Source organism: Eptatretus burgeri, unplaced genomic scaffold (assembly GCF_056783735.1).
Source record: "Eptatretus burgeri isolate ZD-2024b unplaced genomic scaffold, Ebu_testis_v1 Ebu_testis_scaffold_3154, whole genome shotgun sequence".
NCBI classification, from domain to species: domain Eukaryota; kingdom Metazoa; phylum Chordata; class Myxini; order Myxiniformes; family Myxinidae; genus Eptatretus; species Eptatretus burgeri.
In genome coordinates this window covers 116,111-127,500 of record NW_028225102.1, presented here as the reverse complement: position 1 = coordinate 127,500, position 11,390 = coordinate 116,111, and the positions used below count along the sequence as shown (strand labels likewise).

The 11,390-nt window shown below is 45.2% G+C and overlaps 1 protein-coding gene across 7 annotated transcripts in view; it reads right to left on the bottom strand.

Moving 5' to 3' along the window:
* LOC147006751 (uncharacterized) overlaps nt 1–11,354 on the bottom strand; it is a 29,128-nt gene extending 17,774 nt beyond the window's left edge. The window contains exons 1-4 of one of the 7 annotated variants that reach the window (XR_015054608.1): nt 10,680–11,347; nt 4,747–4,867; nt 1,867–2,004; nt 484–1,728 (exon numbers count right to left, since the gene is read on the bottom strand). The gene's annotated coding sequence lies outside the window, so the exon portion shown is untranslated. Of the gene's footprint in view, nt 1–483; nt 1,729–1,866; nt 2,005–4,746; nt 4,916–10,304; nt 10,636–10,679 lie in introns of those variants that run through there. The other 6 variants (XM_085867914.1, XM_085867918.1, XM_085867913.1 and 3 more) reach the window with 6 other exon arrangements.
* Nucleotides 11,355–11,390: the final 36 nt, after the last annotated feature.

The following is an 11,390-nucleotide window of genomic DNA, read 5'->3' as shown; positions in this document are numbered from 1 at the left end:
TGTGTGTATAGTGTTTGTGTGGGTGTGTTATGGAGTGTTTGTGTGTGTACGTGTCATAGAGTGTGTGTGTGTGTCAAAATTGAAACGATCAAAAAAATTTTTGAAACTTGGCATGTAGCATGTACTTCTCATGGGGAACGAGTGTCATTTTTTAAATGACGTCATATGTGCCCTCATTATGACGTCATAATTGCGTAAGTAGAATGTATGAAGATTTTTGAGGGTCATCTCGGGATAAAATGGTCCACAAAAAAAAAAATCATGACGTCATCGGTCACGTGATTCGGCAGCTATTGTTTTTTTTTTGGTTTTCTTTAAACCTTCAGAAATCTTCTTCTCTGAAGTGGCTGAACAGATCGAGGCCAAACTTTACACGTACGACCGCCTGTCCACGAGGAACAAAAGGTTCACACATATGATAGCAGAGGTCACATGGGTTGGCAGATAACCCTAAAACCGATAAAAAAAAATACACCACTCAAAAGGAGTCTTGGCGAGGGTCTGCAATCTCTGCTCTTTTTATTGTTCTTTTTGCTGTCATTCTATTTGTAATGCCATTCCTTATGAAAGTTTTATACTCGTGATGTTTTCAAATAAAAAGATGGATTATTCATTTTCATTCTGAACTCATTCTCTTTGTTAACTCGTTCTCTTTACTGTGACATTCGTTATCGCAGAGTATGGTCGTACTCTCAATGTCGGGATGGGACGGGAAAAAATTGCTTCCCCTTCAAATGTGTACAAAATGCTACTACACTGAAAAACTACCACAAAGGGAAGTCATAAACTTTTAAAAGCCATCTCTGAAGTTGTTATCACAAACAATAATGAAAAAGATGTCAGAATACATCGCCGGAGGACCGAACCGAGACATCGCAACGAGATCATCGGGCCGAGCACAATAATGGCTGAAGCAATTACAACGATTCCAACAGAAGGAAGCGACTCTCTCTCTCTCTCTCTCTCTCTCTCTCTCTCTCTCTCTCTCTCTCTCTCTCTCTCTCTCTCTCTCTCTCTATCTCTCTCTCTCTCTCTCTCTCTCTCTCTCTCTCTCTCTCTCTCTCTCTCTCTCTCTCTCTCTCTCTCTCTCTCTCTCTCTCTCTCTCACTCTCGTATTGTACCCGTACTGTAAGGAATTTTTTTTTTAAACTCGAATTTAAAAAAACAACACAACCACAATAAACCACAACCTGATGAACGCCATTTACGCATGCACAGAGTGAGAAACCCTCCCGTAAAACTCGCTGTCTTCCGTCAAGTCTCTGTCGTGGATCGCAATGCCTCGTGGTTTGTAAGGAAAAACAAAATGCATGATTTACGAAAGAAAAGGGCCCAGAACGGTCTGCTGATGCTCTCATTGAGATTCACATCGGGTCCGTCGTTCCGGTTATTGAAAAGAGAATTCAAAATTCGAACGCAGAGACGAGTGAAATTAAAAAAAAATTCCTCATCGACCTGCCTGTCAGTGAAACAAAATTTATAACCGTTCCAAACAGGAAACTTACTGTTTCTGAGGATGTCACAAAGGACACGTACAACGGGTACAAAGAATGAATGGAATGTGTTGGACCGGGTGGTGTCATAAATAGACACTGGGGAAATTGGCGGTACTGGGAAATTGGGAAATTCATCTCTTTTTCACATCCATCTCCCGCCGCACCGCCCAATCCCTTTCTGTCAAACTCCTCCATGTTTACAGATGAAGTTTAAGAGATTGACTCATTGTTCCTGTGACAGTGAAATGGTACAGGTGAGTGTTGTCACATTCAAAGTCCTTGGTTCAAATCCCATATAATGCATTAATTAATATGTGAAATGAATAACTGTTTGGTGTTTGATGAAATGGTTGTTTTAATGATGAAATACCTTTGTGTGGATTTGTTGGCTGTAAATCGTTCATATTGTGGTCATGTTCACCTTATGATCGGAGCAGCCATAAAGTGATCTCACGGGATGTAACAACACAAAGCTTCCTCTCAACTGTGCAATTGTGAAGACAATGACCTGCAAAGAGTGATGCAGTTTGTGATCCCGGACAGATAATGTTTTGTTTTATTTGTTAAAAACTAAGATGCAAATGTTGAATGTTTCACTGAACAAGTGAAATAATTTCCCTCATATTTACAAAATTAATAACTTCTTAATTAATTTAAATTTTCATCGACATACTACAATGAAGCGAAGTGTTTATTATCTCCTCCAAGATGAAGCGTCAACGTTCCACGAAATTCAGCTACATTGTACTTCGTAAACATAACTGGATCACTGTGCTTTCTAGCTCGCTCTCACGAGCGAGTCAGGTCAGGTCAGGTATGATAGAATGCGCCGGAGCAGCGAGTCGCTGCATCCACTTTCCGCCGGTACTCCAGTGTCTTCCGTCTGGCCATCCAACAGGCAGATGCCTGGCCCATCCCCATCTCCTTGAGATGCTGATCAACCTGCTGTAATCACGAGGCACGTGGTCGGCCCATTGGCCTCCTCCACTGACGAGACTCCCTCGCTGAGCGAATCTGGTGAGCAGGATCAGCGTCAGGAAAACGAGCCACATGTCCATACAGCCACTGCTGACGCTCACAGATTATGCAGGGAACAAATCTCATTTGAGTCTCTCTCAGCAACAGCTCGTTGGACACAAAGTCCGACCAGCGATAGCCAAGGATTCTCCGAAGAGACCTGGTACTGAAAGAATTGTCTCCATCTCAGATCCTTCGTCAGAGTCCAAGTCTCACAACCAGAGAGCAAGACTGGAAGCACCAAGGACATGAAGACTCGGACTTTCGTCCTCCCGCACAGGTACCGGCAGTGCCACACCCCATGATCCAGTGAATCCATGACTCCCCAGGCCCGACCCAGACAGAGGTCTGTTGACCTCTGACTCGCAGCCAGCAGAGACATGAATATCACTGCCAAGGTAAGTGAATCTCTCCACGACCTCAACATCCTCACCACAAACAGGTGCAGACAAGACAGCAGCATCCAAGATGTCATTGAAAGCCTGGATCTTAGTTTTCATCCAGGAAACCCGTCATCCTTCTTCGAGGGCACCCAGAAGGATATCTAGAGTCTCTGCAAAGATGACCTGCATCATCTGCGAAATCAACGTCAGAGATCTTGACATTCCCAAACGATGCACCGCAGCTTGATCTCTCTGACATTCTCCCCAGAATCCAGTCCATACAAGTGCTGAAAAGTGTGGGGGCCAGTACACACCCCTAACGAACTCCAGTAACAACTGGAAATAAGTCGGAGATGGTACCACCACATCTCACAGCACTCTCAGTACCAGAGTATAGTTCAGACATCAGATCGATCAGTTTTGGTGGCACCCTACGAAGACCAAGAATCCTCCAGAGGACATCCCGATTCACTGAATCAAACGATTTACAGGGATTAACATAATCCCCCATTCCCTCCAAATCTCCATTCAGCCTTTTCGCAAACTCCTCAGCTACCCTCTCATCCTTGAGCTTGCCAACATCCAGCCCAGGCGAGGATGGAACTCTTCTGGATTTAAGCTGAAACTTCAGAGTTGCTACAACAAGCCTGTGGTCGATATTGAGGAACTGAGCACTCTGGTAGACCCTATAGTTCTCGCTCATTCTACAGTGAGCATCAACGAGCACATGGTAAATCTCCTTTGCCACAACACCAGCGTTGGAATACCAAGTCCAGCGATGAACATGTGGGCACTGAAACCATGAACCAGCCACCCTAAGTCCATGACTTCTTGCAAAGTCAAGGAACTTAGTGCTATTCAGGTTCACAGTTACTGACCCCTGGGGACCAACACACGTCTCATAACCATCCCTATCAGTTCCAGTCGATGCATTGAAATCCCCTAAGACTAGAAGCGTATCTCCCTGGGGCACTGATCAACCACAATGCCACAATCAAGATTGTTAAGCCTCAGAAGTATAAAGATTTTGTTTGTGAAATCCATAAACTTCTTGTGAACTTTTGTCGATGACCATTGCAGACTTGTACTGATACACCTGACATACCAAGTTGGTTTACGTTTCACTCAAACTTGGTTTCTGGCGGCGCTGCAAGCCAATAAGTGGATTAGCATGTTGCTGAAGGTTTGTGGACGCTGATTGTTCAGTCGACAATACTTTGACAATTTCTGATCTGATTCTTCACGAAGGAGGGAAGTGTAACAATAAATAAACGCCACTTCCACTTGAGCCAGAGACGTGTGCGTGGGCGATGATGTTACAGACTTCAGCGATCTCTCGTCGTGGTACTTTAGCGATGTATTTTGGCATCTTTTTAAGTCTTGGTAGTTGAGAAAACACTCGAGAGTAAAAGTTATATATTTTAAATGTTAATGATCACTCGCTGGTAGTTTATGAGTGTGCAGTATCATTGAGTGCACATTTGAATGGGCGGACATGTTTTTTCCCTGTCATTCCTCTCTCTGAAGTATTACCGTACTCCATGATAGTTAAATTGAAATAAAATAAGGATTTTAAAGGTTGCAGAAAAAAATCACTCACAGAGCGACACCTGGCAACACCGAACGGCACTCGGTGGAGAACACACCTCAACCAGGTGGAACAGTTTACATTTTGTCTGCCACTGATAGGACGGATCTGTATCCGGACTTGAACCAAAATCGAATCGTCTTGTTATTGTCACCGAACCAACTCATTCACCGAGCTTCAACATAACTCATTCACAACTTGTTGAAATATCATGATGTACATCGTTTTTAACCCCGTCTCTCCATGGTGAAGAACTACTTACGATATTAAATAATTCCCGGATCCGGATCAGATGTTCAAAATGGAATCAATTTGTCCTTGTCACACACCTAACCTGCTCACCCAACTCCGTCCAAACTCCATCCACAACTTCTTAAGATATCCTGTTCACAGACAAACAGACATGGATGAGAACATAAGGTCCGTCCAACCTGGGGGGGTGGAGGGAACAAGGATGTGTGAAGAGGAGGGAGGACCACGGATTACCCAGACACGGTGATGACGTCACACCGCAGGTGATCGCCCGTCCCTTTATGGAGAGAGTAGCGACAACTAACGATTTGACGCCATTTTGATTCCATTCAGTGCGGTGCGCGTGCGGAGCCGCCGTATGGCGCTAGTTCATTGAACCGTGTATTCCATTATGTTCTCCGTGTATGAGAGATGGGAATGGTCTTTTCCATGTTGATAATGAACAAATTATGTGAAGATGACGAAATAGAAGATTTATGACAACTCAGAGCCATATGATAAATAATAAATTCACAGAGTTGGTTGTGATTTAACAGTCACAGACATTCAGAACCATGACAAAGAAGGAATGAACTGGACAAGTCCACGTGATGCTTATTTCAGCCTCATTTTAATTTCAGGGAGGCGAGAGCGAGACTCGAACTCTCACCTCCCTGTTTATACATGTACAATGTACAATACAATGTTAGGAGTTATCTTTGTATTTCTGCAGTTGTTTGACCTTGTTCATCGTGTGTGGGTATATATTTGTGTTTGTTTAATTTTCATATTTAAATTATTAATCTAAACTTTGCTGCATGTTGCCGATCATATATTAATCCCACCAAAAATATGAGCCCACCCCACCCGGCCCCCTCATTCTCTCTCTCTCTCTCTCTCTCTCTCTCTCTCTCTCTCTCTCTCTCTCTCTCTCTCTCTCTCTCTCTCTCTCTCTCTCTCTCTCTCTCTCTCTCTCTCTCTCTCTCTCTCTCTCTCTCTCTCTCTCTCTCTCTCTCTCTCTCTCTCTCTCTCTCTCTCTCTCTCTCTCTCTCTCTCTCTCTCTCTCTCTCTCTCTCTCTCTCTCTCTCTCTCTCTCTCTCTCTCTCTCTCTCTCTCTCTCACACACACACACACACACACACACACACACACACCACACACACAATCTCTAATCCATATATACAAATTACATATTTACAATCACACACACATACAACACGCATGTAGTAATGCACACACACACAAATTATAAATTGAAAGTCACACACACAAACACAAGTTAATGTCCTCACACATTCAAATCAACAGAGACAAATACATACATTCAATGCATGCCCCTACCCCCTCATGCCCCCCATGTCCCCCCATGCCCCCCCCACCCCGAAGGTAAAAGCCAGTCCCGACCATTCTACACTCAGAAGTTAGATGGGCTCCCTTCTATGCTTCTACGAGGTGTCGACCTGTTGAGTATCCTGAGATCTGGCAGTCTACACCCACACCTACACTTTAGATTTTAAATCTTTGGTATAACCTATTCTTCAAAGCTGGGGTTGGAGTTTAGGGTTAGGGTTAGATTTAGGGTTACGGTTAGGGTCAGAATTAGGGTTAGTGTTGACCCTAACCCTGCCTTTGTAGAGTGGGCCGTGTTAGCCCGTGGGCCGTGTTTGCCCGGATCCGTTCTCCGTTCATTAACCTCCACCATCGAAGATCGGAGGTTACTGTTTTCACCCCTTTCTGTTTGTTTGTTTGTTTGTTTGTTACCTTCGAAAACTTTGTAACGAAGGTGATGTTTTGATCGCTGTGTATTTATTTATTTATTTGTGAATATGTGTGTTTGTTTGTTTGTTTGTTTGTTATTCGCATAACTCCAAAAGTATTGAACTGAATCACAGTAAATTTGGTGGGATCATTGGTTATTATTCGAGGACCATTTGATTAGATTTTGGGAGCGATCGGGTCAAAGGTCAAGGTCAAGATCATGAAAAGGTCAAAATCGTCTTTTTACCATAGCGCAGTCAATTTGTATCCAATTTGCATGCAACTAATGCCAAAATGTTCAGAATTCAATGCCCCATCTTGTGATATGTGACATGACACAATGACGTAATAACCCTTATTTGCGGTTGGGAGTCAAAGGTCAGGTGGGGTCACGACATTGCAAAATGTGCGGTTTTAGTCATAACACGGTCAATTCTTATCCGATTTGCATGAAACCAACACCAAAATGTTGACTGTTCTGTTCCCCACACTCTAATACCAATTACAAAATTAAGAGTACAAAGGTCAAGGTCGAGGTCATGAAAAGGTCAAAATCGTCATTTTGCCATAGTGCGGTCGATTTTTATCCAATTTGCATGCAACCAATGCCAAAATGTTGTGAATTCAATGCCCAATCTTGTGATATACGATGTGACACAGGAAATTTAATGTTTTTGAGCCATCATAACACATATGAGATGGCAGATGTGGTATGGGATTAAATACCCTCACAATCAACGGTTTTTTTGGGGGGGGGGCAAAATGTAGCGTTGCCGAAGGTATGCACTCTACTGAGTGCCCTTTCTTGTTTGTTATCTTACCAAAACGAAGTTTTTGCAAGATATGTGAGTCAGCTTGTATGTTTTTTTTTTGTTTTTTTTTAGTTTGTCTGTAATCACGTATAAAAAATTCTGCAGAGCACAGTTATCATTGGAAATTTTTGTAACTTCGCATATCAGAGGCCTATAGAGGTCCCTTTCAGCGCACAAAATTTTGAAGGTCAAGGTCAAAGGTCAAGGTTACTTTGTCGCAAATCAGGGGAGTCGACGAAACCCTTATTTTTTGAGTAATTTTAATCTAATCGTCTCCAAACTTTATGGGAATGTAGTATATGGTCTGGCGCTCAGCTGATTAGTTTTTGGTGACGATTGGCCTTGACCTTCATGGTTAGCGCCTGAGGTCAAACATATTCGACCCCAAGGTCAAATTTTCCAGTTTTAGGAAAACCTTATCATGTAGTACCTCAAATTGAACACCTCGATGAGTCAGGTCAGGTCAGGTATGGGAGCATGTGCCAGAGCAGCGCGTCGCTGCGTCCACTTTCCGTCGGTACTCCAGGGGCCTCCATCTGGCCATCCCCCAGGCAGATGCCAGGCCCATCCCCATCTCCTTGAGATGGTGGTCAACCTGCTGCAACCATGAGGCACGTGGTCGGCCCACTGGGCTCCTCCACTCATGAGACTCCCTCGCTGAGAGAATCTGGTGAGCAGGATCAGCATCAGGAAAACGAGCCACATGTCCATACAGCCGCAACTGACGCTCACGGACTATGCAGGTAACAAATCTCATCCGAGTCTCTCTCAGCAACCACTCGTTGGACACAAAATCCGACCAGCGATAGCCAAGGATTCTCCGAAGACACCTGGTACCAAAGGAATTAAGTCTCCGTCTCAAATCCTTGGTCAGAGTCCAAGTCTCGCACCCATAGAGCAAGACTGGAAGTACCAAGGACCTGAAGACTCGGACTTTCGTCCTCCCGCACAGGTACCGGCAGCGCCACACCCCATGATCCAGTGAATCCATGACTCCCCAGGCCAGACCCAGACGTCTATTGACCTCTGACTCGCAGCCAGCAGAGACATGAATATCACTGCCAAGGTAAGTGAATCTCTCCACGACCTCAACATCCTCACCACAAACAGACACAGACAGGACAGCAGCATCCAAGATGTCACCGAAAGCCTGGATCTTAGTTTTGACCCAAGAAACCCGTAATCCCAGCGGCTCCGACTCTTCATTCAGCACTTCGAGGGCCCCCAAAAGGATGTCTAAAGTCTCCGCAAAGATGACTGCATCGTCTGCAAAATCAAGGTCCGAGATCTTGACATTCCCAAACGATGCACCGCAGCTTGATCTCTCCGACATCCTCCCTAAAATCCAGTCCATACAAGTGCTGAAAAGTGTGGGGGCCAGTACACATCCCTGACGAACTCCAGTAACAACTGGAAATAAGTCTGAGATGGTACCACCACACTTCACAGCACTCTCAGTACCAGAGTAGAGTTCAGACATCAGATCGATCAGTTTTGGTGGCACCTCACGAAGACCAAGAATCCTCCAGAGGACATCCCGATTCACTGAATCGAACGCTTTACACAGATCAACAAAGGCTGCAAGCAGCCCCTGCCGAAACTCTCGTCTGCGTTCGGTGAGGACACGAAGAGCAAGGACACGGTCAATCGTTGACCTCTTTGGTGTAAAGCCTGACTGCTCTGGACGCTGGTGCTCAAGCAGATGGTGGCGAACCCTATCAAGAATTATCCGAGCAAAGACCTTGCCCGGCACTGAGAGCAGCGTCACCCCTCGGTAGTTGTTGCAATCCTGGAGATCACCCACTCCCTTTCCAGAGAGGGACAACAAGGCCCCTCTTCCAGTCAGTTGGGATGATGCCTGTGTTCCAGAAAGAGCACAAAACTGCATGCAACGACACGAGTGCAGCATTTCCACCAGCCTTGAGAAGTTCGGCATGGATGCCACAGATCCCTGGAGCTTTGCCCCGTTTCAACTGACATTTCAACCGTTCAAACATTGACAAAAAAAATGACAAAATTAAAATTGATCGAACCTGACTCGATGAGTGCTTTCTAGATATGTCAAGCTTGAGACATTATGACGTCATTTCGTGACGTTATGAGGCAAACACATATTTTTCATGGTTACTCTGTAGAACGATTCTCATCGGAATCTCTCGTAGGCAGATATTCCTCAAGGAGTCGCTCCTGGTGGATAGCAGCTCTGTTCACCTCAGTGTGACCTTAAATAAGTCACACGTGGTCACCTTTTGGCAAGATACGGGTCACCCTGCGGGTGATATTGGTGGGGGGGGGGGGTTAGGTATGATCCAAGGATCATGCCATTAGATTTTGGACTTGGTCCCCCCCACAAAAAAATTTAGAGAAAAAAAAATTTTTCTTTTGTTTGTTTGTTTGTGAACAGTATTACGGAAAAACTCGACGGATTTCGACGAAACTAGATTTTGGACTTCGTCCCACCCCCCACCAAAAAAATTGTTAGAGAAATTTTTTTTTTTTTGCATTTCCACATGTTTTAAGTGATTTCCAACCCCCCCTCCACCGCCCCCAAAAAAAATTGTTAGAGAATCTTTTTTTTTTGCATTTCTACATGTTTTAAGTGATATCCAACCCCCCCCCCCCCCAAAAAAAAAATGTTGGAGAAAAGAACTATAACTGTCAGCACTGTTGACATCATATTTAATGAATAAGATATAAGGTTCACTTGAGTGACCCAGCACTATTGGCGGCGGAGGTTTTGCACTCTCCCGAGTGCTCCTCCTCCAGTTTGCCTTTGTTTTGACTTTAGTTTGACTTTGAGTCTGAGTCTGACTTTGGAGACATGATCCGGACCCTATATTAATTGATCTCGCTCGAAGACTCAAACTCAAACTTAATTTTAAATAAAGATGCCTTCCCCTTCAAGTGCTAATTAATCCACGAGCAATGGATAACAAGCCTGGAAAGCCAAAGCAAAGGCCAGTCTCACTCGCAGCACACAAATGTACGCAAATGGGACCATTACCACCATCACACTGACCTGGCAGAGAACTGACCAAGAAGTTGCTTTCCATCCAACACGACTGACTGTTCTCCCAGATTTTCCGTCTTTTAGCATCTGATGGAAATCTATACATCTTGAATCCCTTCTCCGTAATATTTGTGCACCCAAAGGCGCAACAACCTGTCATTTTGTGGCAAAATCGATGTAAAACACGAATGAGAACGCTGCGTACAGCGGGAACGTTAAAACGCTGACCGATATGCGTCCGATCCTGTCCGCGATGGACTCAAAATGGCTCCACGCAATCACGTGACTACATTTTTCCGGACCCTCTTTGTCGATACTCTCTCTATAAAGGGACTCTACCTCATCCCTCCCCCCCCACGCCCTCCCGGATCCCTCTCCACTAACCGGGCCGACGTTGCGGATCCTGACAGTGGAGGAATTGTGCTGCGGTCAGTAACGTGTCCATGATGTACATCGTGGGTTATTCAAATGGAGGATCCCGGGTCTCAGGGGTTCCCCGTGTCCCCCTCCCCCCATCACAGCTCCCTCCAAGGACCGATTTCCTTTGATCTGCGACGCACTCGCTGCCTGAGGCCTCGACTTCCCCAAGAGAAATCCGTGCTCGCTCATCCCTCCCCTCCTCGAGTGCGGAACGGGGCCTAAACCCCCTTATTAGGTCTCAGACAATCGAACCATCAAACATTCCGTTCTCTCGTCCCCCGCCCGTTCTTTGAGGGCTCGTCACGATCAGTGGCCACACAGAGATAGGCGATACACGAGACTTCACCGGATTGTCCGCAAAATGGCGGAAGAGGAGAGTGTGACAAGGATCACGTGGTGCCAAAACAGGGGGGGAGTCACAAAAACCGGACTGGGAGTTTGGATTCGGATCCACGTTTATCCGGTATGTTTGGATTCGGAGCGAACTTTGTCCAGTATGTTCGGATTCGGAGCGACCTTTGTCCGGTACGTTTGGATTCGGATCGACCTTTATCCGGTATGTTCGGATTTGGAGCGACCTTTGTCCGGTATGTTCGGATTCGGAGCGACCTTCATCCGGTATGTTTGGATTTGGAGTGACCTTTATCCGGTATCTTTGGATTTGGAGCGACCTTT